The sequence below is a fragment of the Narcine bancroftii genome, chromosome 11 (assembly GCF_036971445.1).
Source record: "Narcine bancroftii isolate sNarBan1 chromosome 11, sNarBan1.hap1, whole genome shotgun sequence".
NCBI lineage: Eukaryota > Metazoa > Chordata > Chondrichthyes > Torpediniformes > Narcinidae > Narcine > Narcine bancroftii.
In genome coordinates this window covers 41,792,362-41,813,001 of record NC_091479.1, presented here as the reverse complement: position 1 = coordinate 41,813,001, position 20,640 = coordinate 41,792,362, and the positions used below count along the sequence as shown (strand labels likewise).

Below are 20,640 nucleotides of genomic sequence, written 5' to 3'. Positions count from 1 at the left end.
TTGCGGAAGGCGATCATCCAGAACAGTTCAGCTGCAGTAAAGGCCCTCTTGTTGCAGTGGTTGCCAAAGGCTGGGTGCTCCCCTAGGTCATCGAGAGAGTGGATGTAGGGCACCTCGTATGTGGGGAAATGGCAGCCCTACCAGGTGGTAGGAAGCCAGGGGTAGGCACTGTGGCCGCCTACCCAGTGGGTGCCATTCAAGGTCCAGGGGCTCCCCAGCTTGGTGACATCAGTGGAGGTGGTGAGTGCAGAGCCCGGGTACCCTCTGTGCCGGTCATCACTGTTGCCGACTGGGAGGGTGAAGGTGTGTCTGTGGGGGAGTCTGCACCAACACTTCTTTGGTCTATGGATGAGTAGTGGGATGATGCGGAGTGTCGGGACTCGAGTGGTGGTCCACTTTTAGGCAGAAAAAGATATCCTTTCCATAGTCATTTTTTTTAACTTTATTTAAAATTTTATGACATGAATAAAATAAAAATTATATTTAAAAAAATAATAAAAGATAAGATAATAAAAATTAGAATACTACATCGTTAAACTACACAAATTAACCCCCCCCCCAATAATTATAACACAACATTAATCATCTAATTTAAAATTAGTCCAACCCCCCCAAAAAAAGAGTGAAGAATTAATTAACAATGTTGTAAATAAAATAGAAAAAACCCCACTTACAAAAAAAGGATAAAACTTAACAACAAAAAAATTACTAACAACAAAAAAAAATATCAATACTAAAATAATACCCTTAAACATATATTTAAATCAAACATAATACATGTATTTAACAAATGAAATCCACTTTAAAACTAAGTTCAAATATTAAAATCATATATCAACCACATACCTGTTATACAAAAAATCATAATTAATAATACATAAATACAGAATTTCCATTAATACCAAGTTTCCTTTATAATTCATCGAGAGAACAAAAGCATCCTTTAGAAAAACAATCAGATAAACTTTTTATTCCCTTCCCCTCCCCTTATATAAAAAAATAAAAAAGTTCAAACTCTTAAAAAAATTCTCCATATGCTTCATTTATAACATCTTCAAAATTCTCTATCGAAATTAACTTAATTTTATTAAACTCTTCTCCCTCAATGTATTTGTACTTAATTTTCTTCTTTTTCTTCTTATCACCTTTCCCCTCATCTTCCTCTTCATCTAATTCAACATCCTCAATTTTTGACTTTTATCTTCTGTGACATCATCCTCTTAAAAAAGAAAGAAAAAAGAGAAAACGTCCCCAAAAAAAGAGAAAAAAAGGAGAGAAAAAAAACCTCCTAATTCCCTCTCAAATACAATCAGAAAACAAAAAGAGTTAAAAAAATATTTATTTTAAAAAATAATAAAAACCTTCACTTCTTAACCCAAAAATTAAAAAGAAAAAAAAAACAGGTCGGAGGTCACAACTACCTCCTCCTGTTTAAACCGTCCAAAGAGGTAACTCCCCCAAAATATTGGGTGTGAGATAACTCACAGGTAGCTGATGACTTCTGGAAACTAGTGCCCACCCAGTTCCCTCTACCAACTCCCATTTCATTAAACTATCATCATTATTTAAACTATTTAAACTCTTCTCAAAAATAGAAGATAAAAGATTTATTTTTTTAAATCAACGTTACCATTTCTATCACCATTGCTTTCATTTCCTTTAAAAAACTGGATCCCACCTTACATCTCTACTCTCTTTGGAGACCTTGAAGGACTACATCGTTCCTGAAACTGCATGATTGGTAGAGACTGAGCAAAGTCCATAACCTCTTTAGGATTGTCAAAGAACTTTGGCTAATTTCCATCCTAAAAAATCTTCAGTACCGCAGAATACCTGAATGTTGCCTTATGTCTTTTTTTCCACAACTGTTCTTTCACAGAATTAAATTCGCATCGTTGAAACATAATTTCTTGACTCAAATCTTGATAGAAGAAAACAGGATTATTCTGAACGATCAAAGGAGATCTACTTTGCTGGGCATTTCTAATAGCCGTACGTAAAATTGTCTCTCTGTCACAGTAGTTTAAACAACAGATCAAAACAGATCTTGGATTCTGTCCTGAAAAAGATTTTTTTCTTAAAACTCTATAAGCACATTCTAGTATTAAACCTTCAGGGAATTTATCCTGTCCTAACACTCGTGGAATCCATTCAGTAAAAAATTTTCTTGGATCTGGTCCTTCTATGCCTTCTGGCAAACCAACAATTTTCACATTGTTCCGTCTAGATTGATTCTCCAAATAATCAAACTTTTTTGCTAAATTTTTATTTTGGATCTGCAATGTTTCAATTATTCTATTTTCATCTTGCAGTTGATCCTGTGCATCGACTAAACCTTGATCACGCATTTCAAATCTTTCAATGGTTTCAAGCTTAAAAGGTCCATTAATGACTTCCGCCATTGCATTAATCTTGGAAATAAACAGGTTCACAAAATTAGCTAAGTGACTCGATACAGAATATATCTTATCTTCAAGATCCTTAACAGACATTTCAACAGAAGTAGATTCAGGCATAATGGGGTCTTAGAGACCACGGGATCTTCTGTCCCTTCCCTTAATTTAGTATCTTTTCTAGCAGTTTGACTTTGTATAAAAATCCCTCTCAAAGTCCCCCCAGCAATGCCAGGAGACTGAAGATCAGGGTTATCTTTAAGCCAAATCTCTTTAATCATCTTCACTGAATCAATGTCTGGAAAAACCGTTGTAATTGAAGATGCATTTTGCAGCGCCACCACTGTAGCAGTTGAATGACAGCTCTTTAACTCTCCAGCTGGTGGCGCCGCAGCTGATTCAACTGTCAAAGTCTCAGTAACAGCACTCACAGTGGCCGTTGTGTGAAATACTGGCACCCGTCCAGCCCTTTGTTCTGAAAGCTGTTGAATGCGACCTTCAGAGTGCCTCACCGGCATAAAATGGAGTTTCAATGCCAAACTCTGTACGTCTTCCTCTGGATCCATTCTACGCTGAGTCCTGGCTTCTTGTAAACAAGTAGGCTCAGACATTTTCGGAAAATGTAGTTTTTTAACAGTCTGTTGATGTTTTCTTTTACCTTTTTCTTTGCATATAAACGATTAGGCACTAATCCAACACCTCTTATTATTTATGAACTTTTAAAAGAACTTTAACGGGCACCTAAAGACAAAACAATAAATCAGAGTCAGGAGAGGTCTGGAAGGCACGTCTGTTCCCTACGCCATCTTGCCACGCCCCCTAATAAATGTAATTTCTTCACACATACCAGCCATTATTTCCTTTATACCAGCAAATTGATCATTTAAAGTTTCAAAATTTTAGGTCATAGAAGACATCATCTTTTCATTTGGTTGGATCAGTTCTGTAGACATGAGGTTGACTTCCATCCCTGTTACAGGTGCCTTGAAGTCTGGGGAAGGTGTCTGTGGTGAAACAACAGCTTTCATTGGAAAAGGAGATGTTCTGAAAGCCTAAGGCCTTCCTTCAGTGAGTCCAACTGCAGCAAGTAGTAATTCTTCCTCTTCTTCTCGAATTTCTGAGTTGTCCTCCTCCACCTCATACCTGGCAGCCCTACTGTGGTTCTGATCCAGAATTTCCTGCATGTGATAACATTCATCCATGCTGAGAGGCTCAGTAGCACGCAGGGGAGCATCTCCAGATGGGCCGCTGCATACTGTCAGTCGCCTTCCTGCTAAACCGTGCTCGCATTCGGGCACCCACCCCCCATCTCCTTAGTCAAGCCAGGCTCGGGTCAGATTCCATGCTCGCGCTCCTCCTGGCCCGCCGCCAGGCCAAAGATTTTGGCGACATCTTGCATCTCTGGATGCGCAGAGGATATGGACGTTTCTTCCTCCCAGAACGCGTGGGATACTCACGGAGCTTAATTCAAACCTGTCGGCAGCAAACTCTTAATGATGTCCCACCTTGTCCTGTGGAGCCCAGCACATATAACCATATGACAGATTACGGCACAGGCCATATCGGCCCTTTGAGTCTGTGCCAGTTCACATGAACAACTCCACTAGTTTTCCCCTCCAACACTCTGGCCACATCCCTCCAACACCCTGATATTCATGTACACATCCAACCTTCTCTTAAATGACAGAAAGGACCCTGCCGCAATTATCTCTTCTGGAAGATCATTCCATTCTGCCACCACTCTCTCAGTGAAGAAACATCCTCTAACATTCCTCCTAAAGTTTTGCCCCCTTACCCTGAACTCATGCCCTCTTGTTCCAAACTCCCCTGCCCTCAGGGGTAAGAGTCTACTCATGTCTAGTCTATCTATTCCTTTCATAATTTTGAATACCTCTATCATAACCCCCTTCAACCGTCTACGTTCCAATGAATAAAGTTGCTGTCTCCTTAATCTTTCTCTGTAATCTAGATGTTGTAAGCCACGTAACATTTTTGTAAATCTTTCCTGTACCATCTCCACCTTATCTATTTCATTCCTATATTTGGAGACCAGAACTGAAAACAATTCTCCAAACCTGGCCTCACCAATTCCTTAAACAGTGCAGCATCACTTTCCAGCTATACTCTAGTCTATGCTATGATTTACGAAGGCCAGCAGACCATATCTCAGGATAAGACCCACTGTCTTAACGTCCCTCATATGCAAGATTTTGCCTCCCATCTGCACAATTTCTGTGCTTTCTCCAAGGTTGATCTTGTCATGAGATACCATCAGATCCCATCCATAAGGAAGACATTCCTAAAACGGTGATTATTATCCCTTCTGGGCTTTTCGAATGTTTTAGGATGTGACTTAAGTTGAAGAATGGTGTTCAAACCTGCCAGCGGGTTATAGACACTTTGGACAGAGATTTAGAGTTCCCTTACATCTACTTGGATAACATCTGGTAAAAACAATCTCATCACGAATATGCTGTCCAGACCGACTATATATCATATTCAGGGTGACATTGATATTCATGAATTAGCCAGTATCCAGGCAATGGACCCCGATGTTCAGGCATACAGTATGGCCATTACTAACCTGGACATACAGCAGAGGGCAGCACAACTGGGTGGCCAACCTTACTTTGTGACATGTCTTTGGGCTACATTAGACCAATGTTTCCTGCATCTTGGAAGAAACACCTTATTGACCAGAGACACAGCTTATCTCATCCATACATCAGAACATATGTCAAGCTCATGTCAAATATATATGTATAGCATGGACTGAGAAAAGGTGTCATACAATGGGTTTGCACATGTACCTCCTGCCAGACTGCCAAAATTCAGTGCCACTCTAAGCCACCTCTTCAACATTTCCTGCCGGTATGCAGGCAGTTGGAACACGTGCATGTGGACCTGCTTGGACCATTGCCAGAATCTCAAAACATGAGATACATTCTAACAGTTGTAGAACATTTCACGCGCTGGCCAGAGGCCGTCCCGTTGCCATCCAGTGACACTGAGACAAGGGCCAGAGCATTCATCGTCAACTGGATGGCTAGATTTGGTTTTCCCACATTAATTCAGTCCGCGGAACACAATTCACCCACGTTCCCACTGGCAACTGAAGTCCACTTTTTAGGCCCGACTCACTGGTCCCAATTAGGTTGATGAGTTGCCATGCGTTCTTTTGGGAGTGCTCACAGCTCCAAAGTAAGATATGTTTGCATTGTCCGCAGAGATGGTTTATTGTACGGTCCTTACAGTTTCATGGGACATTCATTTCACAACCAACTCTGATCTGAATATCCTTCAGCAGCTTCGACATGGTATCGCTATCAGCAAAGCTTTTCCTACCCACTGGCTTGGATCCCTTTAACAGAATGTGCCCCACAACTCCTGGACGCTGATTTTGTTTTTGTGCGCAGACAGTACACAGGAGTGCTGTTACAACGACCGTATGAGAGCCTTTTCCGCGTGGTGAAGAAGGATGGATTTTAGTATACTTTGGACATTGGGGGACATTCTCAGCTGTTTAGTTTGGACAGACTGCACATGTGGATCCCGCTTCACCCATTCAGTGCCCCCATCCCAGACGATGAGGGTGTCCACCTAAGGTGCATGCAGCTGGTGTTTTTCTTTCTGGTGACGATTCTGGGGGTTGTAGCAGCTGTGAAGCGGGCCGACTGGGCTAGGTTCTTTGGCGGGCACATGAAATCATAAGGCAGACAGCTGGGTACTCATCCATTTAATTGACCGCATGCACGTGGTGCTGCGTCCCGAGGAACAGCACGTTGATCTGTGATTTCCCCTGCCGGAAGGTGCGGGACACTCACAGGGCTTAATTTAAAGCTCTGGTCCCGTGGATCGGCAGCAAACTCATAATGATGTCCCACCTTGACCCATGGAGCCCGGGACATGCTGTAAATAGAAGAAGCCTGACTAACCTGGTGTGTGTGTGTGTGTGTGTGTGTGTGTGTGTGTGTGTGTGTGTGTGTGTGTGTGTGTGTGTGTGTGTGTGTGTGTGTGTGTGTGTGTGTGTGTGTGTGTGTGTGTGTGTGTGTGTGTGTTGCTTTAGTAGCTCTATCGAAGTAGCCGCTACATAAATAAATATTTAGGAGGATTATCACACTTACAGGATACTTTTCATCCATCTAACAGCCTGTGGGAAGAAGCTATTCCCCAGCCTGTAAGTCCTGATTTTGATGATGGACGTGGTTAAAGATGCTGTTCACTAGATCAAAATGGTCTTTGCACTATTCCTTGAGCCCAATTTGAACAACACTCCTAGTAAATGTCATCTACAGAAAAAGGGAGAGCCCAGTGATCCTCACAACTCGGCATCATTCCTGTCTGATGCTTTACAGCAACTAGATCATCAAATGGTGCAGCCAGACAGGAGACTCAACAGCGCTCCTGTAAAATCTCAGGATGAGAGCCGTTGGCCTTGACCTCCTCAGCCTCCTTGGGAAGTGTAGGCACTTCCTGACCGATAAGGAGGTGTGATTGTTTTTTGTATTAATACGTGTGCTGTATGGATGGGAATTTTATGTGATTGTATTGTCCATTCTTGCTCTTTAACAATCTTTAGTGGATAGAAGTAGTCATTGTACTCTAGGATGTACAATCATGTACAGATTGTCTTTAAATAGCCATTTGGCCCAGATGTCTATTCAGTCCAAGAATACTTAGAATCACAGGCAGATTTTGAACAATAACACCATTCGTTCTTAAACAAACATTGGTTTTAATTTTCTTTAAACAGAAAAACAAACAGGATCAAACTTTAACTTATCTCTATTAATTTAACAGCCTTCCATTACCCCCTTCTAATTTTAAGTGCAGGTGTATTTAATGTGCATAAAGTTCTTTGACATGACTCCAAGTTCACCGGTATCTATCAATTCTTATACTGTGCACAGAATTCAACATTTATGAATTTTCACCAAGCTCTGGTGGTTAGAAGTAAATGTTTACCCTCCAGGAAGGCTCTTGTTGGTTTCAGAGAGGGATTTCATGCACATTGGACACACAAAGACTGATTCCCTCTGATCAGCCACTTTGGTGTCTTGCCAAAGAAACTTGACCCATCAGGGTTTTCCAAATGATAACCTCTTCTGCAGGTCACCATTGATTTCCTTTTGTTTCCCTTATTTCAGGTGAAACATCATTTCTAGCCAGCCATTTCCTCTTGTATGGACAACAAAGTTTTTCAACAGGTTGAACTGAGAACTCACAAACCGTCTTCAAAACAAGATGCCAGCTTGCCATTTCTCTCTCTCTCTCTCTCTCTCTCTCTCTCTCTCTCTCTCAATTTTAGAAAAAGCCTATTTGGTCTCTCCTCTCTGCTTGCAAAACCACGTGACCTTCTTAGAACAGCAAACTGGTACCAGCCAGATGATTGCACCAGACCCAAACTTCTGAGTCCATTCATCTGTTGCTTTAAAAACAATATTCCATTTACACCTCCTTTTGAAATTCTTTCGCAAAAGTCTCCTTGTTTTGTCTTTGCAAAGGCTCTTGGCTCAGTCTCAGCAAAGCTCTTGCATTTTAAAGAGCTGTTTTGTGAAGTGGATGTATATGTTTGTGACCTAAACGACTCGTCCAATCCAACTCTTTCAAAAACATATCTATATACAATGTAAAATATATAATCTGTCACAGGACAGATGCAGCAGAAGAGCTGTGATAAAATCAATGGTGTCCTTGCAAAAAAAAAGTGGGAAGAGGTATAATCTGGTGAGTGGAGTTTGTAATAGTTTGAAACTTGAACCTCTCTCTCTATTTCAGGAGACAATTTACTGTCATGTAATTAAAAAGTGTCATATCACACAAAATTGCTTTTTTCCAGCTGTAAGACAGACAGACTCACCTCTGGCAGAAATTGCCTGAAATGCCTCTTGCAGTCAGAGAAAGACTGAGTGCTCCCCAACCCCCACCACCCTAAATGCTGGGCCAAGTCACTGATGGTCTCTGGATTCTCTTTCAATGCTCACAGACCATCCAAGTCATTGGCAATGTGAGCTCCAGTTTGGAACCTCTGACATAATTAGGAACAATTTAGCACTTATTCAATTCCCAAGTCTGATACCTGAAACACTTTTAGCCAGTTTTGACCCAGTCTCTAGCATTCCACAGCCTGGTGTGAGTTCCTTGACTTCTTTGTTCAGAAGCCCGCAGCCTGCGTGGGTTCCTCTCCTCAAGACACCAACAGCCTGCCACCTATGTGGGTCTTTCAGCTGCAGAACCCCTCACTGGTCTGCTTCCTTGGTCACTGACCCATGGATTGAATCCTCTGCTTCTGAGATGTTGGTGGGGTGTGGTCTTCCTGTTTTCTGGTGCCCTGTACTAGTCGTCCACTTTCCCAGATTTCACAGTGGCGAAGAAATCTAACAAAATTGTAACTAACAGGAGAATCGCACATGTCCAGAGGGATGGAAAGGGCATTATTACAAATTGAAATCTGATATTTGAATATTCAGGTGCCAAATTTGCAAAAGCATAGAGTATATATTTCTCAATCAATATGTAATTTTTTCCATAGGAATACAACTTTGAATTTTTGCATGTCATCTTGGCATCTGTAAAAATATATATATATATCTGATTTCCAAATAAGTGCAATATATTTCCTCATCACCACTAACGTTAATTTAACAAATTTCAATTGATATATTTATATATTTAATTTGGGCCTTGTTCCTTCAATATTTCCTAATAAAATAAGATCAGATTCTGCGGAAAAAATCTCCGATAACTTGTTCCATTAATATTGTAATTCTCCCCAAAAAGATCTTGCATTAGGACAAAGATAAGTTGAATGCAAGAAAGTTTCGACATCTTCACCACACCTAAAACATTGATCTGATAATTCTGATTTTATTCTATTCAATTTCTCTGGTGTAAGAAGTAACTGCAGAAGGAAAACTAGTTGTGAATTCCTTCCTCACTGCTGCAGTGTGGATCTCTAGTCAATACTTCCAGACTGCTGGGTTGAAGTGAATTAATACAACTCCCCTGAATCACGTGATCTCTATTGCCAAATCAGCTTCCTGTAGAGCTTTTCAAATCCAACTGCCTGAGTCACTTGACTCCAGGTGTAGCTTTCAAATAAAATCCTTGTTGACATCTGCTACATGACTGATGTAAAAACAATTACACTGAACTAATTTATGTCTTTCATTGAGATCCTTATATGGATCTCCCCATATTTGCCTATCAATTAAATTATTCAGATCCATTTCCCACCTTTGTCTCAACTTATGAACTCCTCATTTGAAAGTTCCTACTTGTAATAAAGAGGACATCATCAAATAATTTTTTTTAACAATTCCTCTTACAAGGAGTTCTATTTCAGTACAATATGGTTGGTCCGAACTTACCCTTCAAATATGCTCTTAGTTGGAAATAGCAAAAAAGAATGCAATGAGTTATATGATATTTATTTCTCAGTTGCTCAAATGGCATTAATTGACACCTTTCATGACAATCTTCAACATTTATAATCCCCTTACAAAACTCGCTATCCAGAAATTGATGATCCTTTGAAAAAGATACGAGGATTTTGAATCAAAGCCATTCTGGGTGATGTACATCCACTTACACCAATTTCATCATTTATTTTATTCCATATATTAATCAAATGTTTCAACAATTGTGTATCTTTATCACCAACTATTAATTTTGATTCCCACTTGTATATAAATTCTTCTGCTTTTCCCTCTCCGATTTTATTTGATTCTATTTTAACCCTTTCAAAAAAAGAAGCAAGAAATCTCATTTGAACTGCTCCATAACTATTTTTAAAATAAGGAAGCTGCAGTCCTTTCAATGCAGAATTTCCATTGGGTTATTTGTAACATGGGATTCAATCGGAAATGGGTTCACATGACATAAAACCACAATGCAGAATTTTTTTCTAAGAATGCAATACAAGAGGAGGGTTGTCTAGGTCTCCAGCAGGATATAGATCACAAGATATAGGAGCAGAAGTAGGCCCGTCGAGTCTGTTCCACCATTCTTCCACTCACCCACACTCCCGAGCTTTCTCCCCATAACCCTTGATTCCTTGACTAATCAAATAACTGTCAATCTCTGCCTTAATGATCTCACATCGGTTTCACGACCCACTGACAAAATCAATTTTTCCACATTTGTTTTAAATTGACACCCTTATATCCTGTAATTATGCTCTCCTGTCCTAGAATCCCCTTCCATGGGAAACATATTTGCCATATGTACTCTGTGCAAGCCTTCCAGCATTTGAAATGCCTCTGAGGTCCCCCTTATCCTTCTGTACTCCAACTAGTACTGTCGAAGAGTCGACAATTGTTCCTCATACACTAAACCTTTCATTCCTGATATAATTCCAGTAAATCATCTCTGACCTTCTCCAACACCAGCACATCTTTTCTCAAATACGGCACCCAAAACTCCAATTCTGATTGAATGGAAAGGGAATTCTCCAACGACACAAACACAACAGTGAAATGATATTATGTCTTGTTGATATTTACCACTCGGGAAGGTTCTTGTTGATTTTCAGATAGAGGTGTGTTGTTCAGAGAATCATTAATGTTTTTGTGACTCAACGAACCAGCATCTAAAGTCCGTTATCTCTTCACAAAAGCTTGATACATTTAGCATGGAGCAGAGCTGAGCCACGACTTTGCAGGTATTTAAGGGAGTGTGTGGGCAGGGTTTGTTCTGGACCAACAATTTCGCCAAATGACTCTGCTTGAAATCAAGATTCAAACCATTTTGAGGAATACAATAGGAATTGTTCAACAAGAGCCTGTTGTTCTCTGAGGAGTTTTCTTTCAATAACAGAAATAATTTTTTTTTAACAGCCCGTTAATATTCCTGATACAGATCTTTGAATTTAACTTTCAGGTTGCTATCTGTTGTTAACTTGGAGGCCTTTAATGGGGTGACTGGGTGGAATCTTTGCTTTAACCAAGCAGTTCTCTTGCAATTTTCCAGCTGTAGGATGCGATTCAGTTGCTTGCAAGTTTAGCAAGTGGGATTTTGATGTGAAATTGCAAATCGTAGCATCATTTTTGTGTTTAAAAATGCCAATGTGAAAATTTTAACTTTAGTCTTCTTGGTTTGCTTAAGTTTACAGAGGAGACGTTGGGTCAAGCTGAGAAGATAGAGTTGGATGCCCATTTGGTGAATCGGCTGGGCAAAGCATAAAGCACAAAATGAGGGTCTGAAAAATTAATGAAGGAGACTGAAGTGCCGTTGAACCAAACCCAGGTAAAGAATTTAATTTTGTGCTGTGTACTTAAGAGACTTAACGATTTGGGCTTTTAGTGGTGACCTATTTAAATGAACAAAATCTGATTAGAATAGAAGTTTATGGAATGTTTGGAAGTTGTCACAAAAAAATGGAGATATAAATTAGATGTTGTAATTAAGATAAATGAACAATACAATGAGCTTGGTGTCACAGTATCTGCCTCCCTCTACCATACATCACCGTTAAACCTTCTCCCCAATATGAACCTGATGTCAAAGTATCTGACACTGTTAATCGTACATCAATGTTAAACTTCTCAAGAATGTGAATCCTGTCTCAAAGTTTCTGCCTCAGTCTATCGTAGATCAACGTTAAACTTTCTCCCCCTGTGAACCTGGTGTAATAGAATCTGCCTCAGTCTACCGTCCATCAACGTTAAACCTTCTCCCCACTGTGAACATGGTGTCATGGTATATATCTCAATTTACATTATATCACCGTTAAACCTTCTCCACAACGTTAACCTGGTGTCACAGTATCTGCCTCAGTCTACCGTATATCACCGTTAAACCTTCTCCCCATGTGAACCTGGTGTCACAGTATCTGACACAGTTTATCGTATATTACTGTTAAACATTCTCCGCACTGTGAACCTGGTGTCACAGTATCTGACACAGTTTATCGTACATCACTGTTAAACCTTCTCCCCACTGTGAACCTGGTGTCACGTTATCTACCTCAACATACCGTACATCACCGTTAAACCTTCTCCCCATGTGAACCAGGTGTCACAATATCTGACACAGTTTATCGTACATTACTGTTAAACATTCTCCCCACTGTGAACCTGGTGTCACTGTATCTGACACAGTTTATCGTACATTACTGTTAAACATTCTCCCCACTGTGAACCTGGTGTCACTGTATCTGACACAGTTTATCGTACATGACTGTTAAACCTTCTCCCCACTGTGAACCTGGTGTCACTGTATCTGACACAGTTTATCGTACATTACTGTTAAACATTCTCCCCATGTGAACCAGGTGTCACTGTATCTGACACAGTTTATCGTACATTACTGTTAAACATTCTCCCCACTGTGCACCTGGTGTCACTGTATCTGACAGTTTATCGTGCTTGACTGTTAAACCTTCTCCCCTCTGTGAACCTGGTGTCACTGTATTTGACACAGTTTATCGTACATTACTGTTAAACCTTCTCCCCACTGTGAACCTGGTGTCACTGTATCTGACACAGTTTATCGTACATGACTGTTAAACATTCTCCCCACTGTGAACCTGGTGTCACAGTATCTCACACATTTTATCGTACATTACTGTTAAACATTCTCCCCACTGTAAACCTGGTGTCACAGTATCTGACACAGTTTATCGTACATCTCGTTAAACTTTCTCCCCACCATGAACCTGGCGTCACAGTATCTGACACAGTTTATTGTACATTACTGTTAAACCTTCTCACTGCTGTGAAGCCAATGTCACAGTAACGATCTCATTCGTCCACACATCAGCATTAAACCTCTCTCCACTGTGAATCTGGTGTCACTTTGCCTGCCACATTTTATTTTACATCAGCGTTAAACCTTATTCCCATTGTGAACATGGTGTCATAGTATCTGTCACAGTTTATTTTACTTCACCATTAAATCTTATTCAAATTGTGAACCTGGTGTCACAGTATCTCACACAGTTTATCGTACATTACTGTTAAACCTTGTTAATGTTGTGAACCCATTGTCTCAGTATCTCTTATCAGTCGACCATACATCATCGTTAAACCTTTACACATCTGTGAATGGGTGTCACAGTATCTGACACAATTTATCGTACATCTCGTTAAACTTTCTCCCCACTGTGAACCTGGTGTCACAGTATCTGACACAGTTTATTGTACATTATTGTTAAACCTTCTCACTGCTGTGAAGCCAATGTCACAGTAACGATCTCATTCGTCCACACATCAGCATTAAACCTCTCTCCACTGTGAATCTGGTGTCACTTTGCCTGCCACATTTTATTTTACATCAGCGTTAAACCTTATTCCCATTGTGAACATGGTGTCATAGTATCTGTCACAGTTTATTTTACTTCACCGTTAAATCTTATTCAAATTGTGAACCTGGTGTCACAGTATCTCACACAGTTTATCGTACATTACTGTTAAACCTTGTTAATGTTGTGAACCCATTGTCTCAGTATCTCTTATCAGTCGACCATACATCATCGTTAAACCTTTACACATCTGTGAATGGGTGTCACAGTATCTGACACAGTTTATCGTACATCTCGTTAAACTTTCTCCCCACTGTGAACCTGGTGTCACAGTATCTGACACAGTTTATTGTACATTACTGTTAAACCTTCTCACTGCTGTGAAGCCAATGTCACAGTAACGATCTCATTCGTCCACACATCAGCATTAAACCTCTCTCCACTGTGAATCTGGTGTCACTTTGCCTGCCACATTTTATTTTACATCAGCGTTAAACCTTATTCCCATTGTGAACATGGTGTCATAGTATCTGTCACAGTTTATTTTACTTCACCGTTAAATCTTATTCAAATTGTGAACCTGGTGTCACAGTATCTCACACAGTTTATCGTACATTACTGTTAAACCTTGTTAATGTTGTGAACCCATTGTCTCAGTATCTCTTATCAGTCGACCATACATCATCGTTAAACCTTTACACATCTGTGAATGGGTGTCACAGTATCTGACACAGTTTATCGTACATCTCGTTAAACTTTCTCCCCACTGTGAACCTGGTGTCACAGTATCTGACACAGTTTATTGTACATTACTGTTAAACCTTCTCACTGCTGTGAAGCCAATGTCACAGTAACGATCTCATTCGTCCACACATCAGCATTAAACCTCTCTCCACTGTGAATCTGGTGTCACTTTGCCTGCCACATTTTATTTTACATCAGCGTTAAACCTTATTCCCATTGTGAACATGGTGTCATAGTATCTGTCACAGTTTATTTTACTTCACCGTTAAATCTTATTCAAATTGTGAACCTGGTGTCACAGTATCTCACACAGTTTATCGTACATTACTGTTAAACCTTGTTAATGTTGTGAACCCATTGTCTCAGTATCTCTTATCAGTCTACCATACATCATCATTAAACCTTTACACATCTGTGAATGGGTGTCACTGTATCTCACAGTTTATCGTACATTACTGTTAAACCTTCTCCCCACTGTCAACCTGGTGTCATAGTATCTGACACAGTTCATAGTATATCACTGTTAAACCTTCTCACAAATGTGAATCCCACTATAAAATAATACTCCCCTTCTAAGTCTCACTGTATTGAATCCCACCTATTTAAAAAATTCCAAAAATAGAGAAAAATCAATCCCAAAACAAGTTGCTCAAAAGTAGCAGTCCCCTAAAAATCTGGGTGTGGTAAAGTCCACAAGTGGCAGGTGACTAAAGGACTCAGTGTCACCCATCCCCAGTCAGACTTTTACAAAGTCCTGAAACAAAAACATTCAACCCAGTGATTCCAATCCCAATGATTGTTCCGGATCATCAATATCGAGAAGACTTTGCGTCAATTCAACTTTTTTCCCATTCTTTCCATATTTTCCAATCTTCCCATTTCCATTCCCATTGACCCTTCCTTTCGGTGACAATGGTGAAGATCGCCCATTTCCTCGTACATCTGGCAATGAATTTGCAAATATTAAAGCATCGTGGTCATTTTCAAAAAACTGAGATTGAAAATTCCCATAAAAATCTTTCAATACTGCCGCATAACTAAAAGCAAATTTATATCCCTTTCGCCACAATACTTCTTAGGCTGAATTAAATTCTCGGTCTCTTCTGATAATTTCTTGACTCAGATCTGCATTAAACAAACCCTATTATTTTGAACCATCAGTGGATCCTGATTTTGCCGTGTTTTCTGCACCACCAATCGAAGGATCACCTCTCTGTCTTGATATTTAAAACAGCGAATCAAAACTGCTCGTGGTAATTGGCCTGGAAACGGTTTCTTCCTTAACGCTCTGTTTGCTCGATCTAATTCCAGTCCATCCGGAATGAATTACCTGCCCTACACTTCTGGGTTCCATTTCTTCAAAATCTTCTCCGGATCCGAACCTTCCATATCTTCCGGAAGACCTACTATCTTAACATTATTTCTACGACTTTGGTTTTCTAATGTCAAACTTCAATAATTCCTTCTTCTGAATCCCCCAATCTACAAAAGGATCTTCCACTATTTCCATTTTATCTCTATTACGCTCCACTTGACTCTTGCATTCAAAAAAGCCTCCACAATCTTTTTAAAATGATCTTGCACAGTGTCCACTGATCGTGTCCATCTCGTAACATCACTCTTAACTACATTAATATCTTGCTTCATGAAAGTTATTTCTTCACACACAGTGTTCATTTGAGTTTTCATTTCCAAAAATCCTTGAGTCATCTGATGAGTCATCTGCATTGACATATTTGACATAACTTCCATGAGCTGAGCAATCCCTTCCAGAATTGGAAACACAGAATCCAGTCCAGGATCCATAACCTCCATTTGAGGCCGACCTTCTTTTGCCTCAGTCCCCAGTTCTTCAAGTTCTAATGAAGTTGAGCATCCTCTTCCTCCATAGCAATAGGTCCTCTTCCGGTGCTGCTGCAGGTCTGGACACCCGACAACAGTGTGCCGACCTCGTCAGTTCACCGTCGCTCAGGCTCCCCCACAGCCCACACCTTCTCCAAAGGTTTGTGGACCCTCGACGCACTGTGCATGCCTGGTAGGGCCACCGACTGCGCAGGTGCGTCTTCTGATGCTACACTGTACCTCTCCTGACCACCAGGCAATGCTGCAGGCTCACGGGCCTGTCCTCGCTCAGCTGGCCCGCCCTCACGCCTGTGTTCTGCTGGCCCGCCCTCATGAGTGCATGAGTCGAAACCGCTGAACACATCACTGAGCTGGCGCCATCCTGCGATAGCGCAAGTGGTACCGACGAGATACTTAGCCGGGCAGGAGTCCTCTGAGACTTGGGGACTCCAGTTGACAACTCCGTTGCTTCAACTTGAACTAGGCCTCGATTCTTCAACACTTTGTAAGGTAATTTCTTCTGTAACTGAGTTTTCGATTTTTTCACATTTGCAGCCATTTCGATCCTCCACTATTCCAAAGTCTATAAACAGTATTTTTAACCACTTTTACAACTTTTAAAATCAAGCATTTAATAGTCTAACTGGGGAAGGGTGGAACCACACGTCTACCCATCAGTGCTTAAATATATTAATAATGAAATCATGAAGTTTCATCTCTTTGTGACTGACAGAGATAATGAAAACCTGCACAACAACAAATGGCAGATTTACCACAGGACAGAGTTTCACCTGATGAATTCCCATTTACATCCGTGGAAGTTGATTATTTTGGTCCTTTGCAAGTAAAGTGAGGTCGAAGTGTTGAAAAACGATATGGAGTTATTTTCACGTGTTTGACTATGAGAGCAATTCATTTTGAAGTAGCGTCATTGCTTGACAGAGACTCTTTTATTAATGTTCTTTAGCGTTTTATTCTTAGACCTGGTCAAGTCAAAGAATTATGTTCTGATAATGGATCTAACTTTACAGGAGCTCAACTAGAATTATGAAAAGTTATTCAAAATTGGAATCAACATAAAATTCATGATGCATTATTTCAGAAAGAAGTTAATTGGATATTTTATCCACCCATAGTTATGGGTGTGGTACGGGTAAGGGTTAGTTGGTTGTGGAGAACGTTTACAAAGGTCAGTCCAGCCTTTATGGGCCAAAGGGCCTGTACTGGGCAGCAATGTTTGATGTTGTAATGGATGCGGAAGCTCTGGGAAGGGGTAAGGGAGGGACTGGCCAGGAAGTCTGCAGATGCTGGGTCCGAGGGCAATGCACAAACATGCTGGGGAAACTCATGGATAGTTTTCTGAGGAGCAGGTCCTGCATCACGAGTCAAATTGAGTATTTCGAGGAGATGTCAAAGGAAATAGATGAAGGTAAAGGTGTGTATGCGCTGCATGTGGATTTTAGTAAGGTGCTTGACAAGGTCCTCACAGTGGCCTCATTTAGAATGTCAGGAGGCATGGGATCCATGGAGCCTTGGCTGTGTGGATTCAGAATTGGCTTATCTGCAGTAAACAGAGGGTAGTAGTAGATGGAACAATGACTAGTGGCTCTCCAAAGGGATCTGCTCTGGGACCCCTGCTCTTTGTGATTTTTATGAATGATGATGGGAGTGAAAGGGTGGGTACGTCAGGGGATGACACAGAGGTAGAGATGTTGTAGACAGTGTAGAAGGTTGTCATAGGTCATCCAGTTTTCAGAGAATTGGCAGATGGAGTTCAATCCTGTAAATACAGATGTACTTAAATAAGCAACTGGTCCAGGTTTATTTCCAGAGTCATTTTCAAGGGCACGAATAAAAGTTATTCCAAAGAAGGTTGGATACCCATAAAAGTAGCTTCATATAGACCAATTTCTTTATTGAATGTGGATTACAAGAACGTGAGGGCAGAGCACTTGATTAGTGACAGGATTATGAACAGTGTGCAGGACAGAGAAATATTTAGATCCTGCTCCATTAATCGCTCAATGTTGCTATGAAAATTGAGTGGGAGTTTAAGATGGTGTATTGTGTGCTGGCCTTCAGGAGTCAGGGGATTGAGTTCAAGAACTGAGAGGTAACGTTGCAGACGTATAAAATTCAAGTCAGACCACACTTGGAATATTGTTTGCATTCCTGGAGCGAGAATACCAGAGGACGTCTAAATAAGGAGGGAACTTTAGTCAAGATGTGAGGGGTATATTTTATTCACACAGAAAATAGTGGGTGCCTGGAATGCATTGCCAGGGGTAGTAGTGGAGGCTGGTCCATAAAAGGCATGAAAATGATTTTAATATGGGGTCAGGAATAAATGAAAAACAGAAGGTACTGGTGTGAGGGAGGAAAGGGTAATATCGTTGTGGGGTAGGTTCATATGGGTCAGCTGAAAGGATTCAACCAATCCATCTATGATTTGTCCAGCATTTGCTGCCATGTCGTGGTGAACCAGGGTGTTGCCTGATGGAGACACGGTGCTTTGAGCTCTGCAGAGATAGATTGTGGTTTTCTCCAAAACACACTTCCTCAGGTAAAGCAGAGGAAGGGGGAAGGCCCTAGTGTGCAGGGGTAGGGAGGGGGGTGATAGGGGAAGAGTTGGGACCCTCCAAAGTCATCGTGATCAGGCTTTGCAGACAGCATCTCTATCACCCATATTTCTCTTCCCAGGAGAAGGAGCGATCTCAGAGACAAGACACAAGTCCAGAAGAACCTCGTATCCCAGCTGATCAGAGGTCAGATAACATCATGATGTCCTGAATTCCTCCCCCATCTTCTCCCTCTGGCCCTGCCAACCCCATTCCCTGCATCTTCCATGTCCCTTCACCCACCCCCCCTTCTCCCCTACCCCTCCTCGATCCCAACCCCCTCCTGCTCACCTTGCCCTTCCCTCACACCTCTGCCCTAACCCCAGCCCTCCTCCCTTCACCTCCCCTTCCCCCTCCCCCTTCCCCCTCCCCTTTCCCCTTCCAACCTTAATCTAGGGGAAGGAGGGGTAGGGGAAGGGGGTAGGAGAAAGGGGGTAATGGAAGGGGTTAAGGGTAAGAGTAAGGGGTAGTGTTGGGGGTGTGGGTATGGGTGAGGGGTATGGTTAGGGGAAGGGGATAGGTGTAGGGGATAGGTGTAGGGGATAGGGGTAGGGTTTACGTTTGGGTTGGGGAAGGTGGGTAGAGTTAGAGTTAGAGAGGGCTGGGATAGAGGTAGCATTATGGTTAGGGTTAGGAGACATGGGCTCGGATTAGGTGTAGGTTAAGGGTGAGATTTAGAGTTCGGGGATGTGGGTTTGTGTTGGGTTTAGGGGAAGGGAGTAGGAGGTAGTGGTAGGGTGAGGGTTAGGAGAAGGTGGGTTGGATTAGGGTTGGGGTTAGGGGACGGCATAGGGGTAGAGATAGAGTTAGGGGACGGAGTAGGGGTAGAGTTAGGGGACGAAGAGTAGTGATAGGGGGTATCGGTAGTGTTAAGGTTAAGGTTTGTTAGGGGTTAAGGTTAGGAGTAGGGGAATGGGAAGGGGGAGGGGAACCGGGAGGCGAGCGGGGGAAGGAAAGGGGGAGGGGAATGTAATGGAAGATTTAAACCATGTTTTATACTTTTGCAGACTTTGCTTCTGCAAGGCTGAGAACCTGCTTGTTTTTTACAATCAGCAGACATAAGCTAAATTCCACCAAGGGGCCAGAGATGCAGTTATCTGACAAAAGGACATCTGTGTACCAAGAACATTTAATCTTCCTGCTTGTTTTGGTCACAGACTGTCAGAGGCCTTGCCTTGATGCAAAATAACCATTGTATTCAAAGTGATAAGCTGAGAATTATGTTATTCAATCGAAGCCTAACATGCTAGCTTACTCGCTTATCTTTCTTACTGTGCTGGGAATAGATGCTTGGGTAAGCAGTTTTCGGGTAATATAAGCTATGGTCCCGCTGCTGAAGTTTGAGACTCTCTGAGAAGTGGCAACATCCGTCAGCAAGAAGAAGAATTTCTGGAGTCCAGCTAACGTCCCAGTCGAGGGAGGTGGAGAAGCTGCTACCGGCGACCGACAACCTACGACAAGTGTGCAGTCGTTGCCTCGCTTCGGCAGTTGGGACCAGTCCAGGCGTTGATAAGTATAATTGGGAAGGGCTTGCATATTGTAGTTTGAAATCCGCTTTTGAATTTGTAATAAACATTTGTTTAAACTGAACTGCTCTCGGTGTGGGTGTCTATTTTATTTCGGTAGCTCAAACACTGTGACCAATCTCAAACGAACAAAGTGAGAAGTACAAGTTTACGCAAGACAGGGAACGGGGTGGAGGTAAGGAGAGGTAAACGGAGGAAGCCATCCCTACCCCTTCCCCTCCCCACCCCTTTCCCCACATTATCCCTGCTTCTTTTCTCCTCCTTCTAGCAGAAGT

General features: G+C 41.5%; 1 long non-coding RNA gene across 1 annotated transcript in view; it reads left to right on the top strand.

The window, feature by feature from the left end:
• Nucleotides 1-20,391, top strand: part of LOC138745296 (uncharacterized) — a 34,804-nt gene extending 14,413 nt beyond the window's left edge. The window contains exons 3-5 of the long non-coding RNA XR_011346147.1: nt 11,499-11,639; nt 18,922-18,986; nt 19,847-20,391. This is a non-coding gene — a long non-coding RNA (uncharacterized lncRNA). The remainder of the gene's footprint in view (nt 1-11,498; nt 11,640-18,921; nt 18,987-19,846) is intronic.
• The last annotated feature ends 249 nt before the right edge of the window (nt 20,392-20,640 follow it).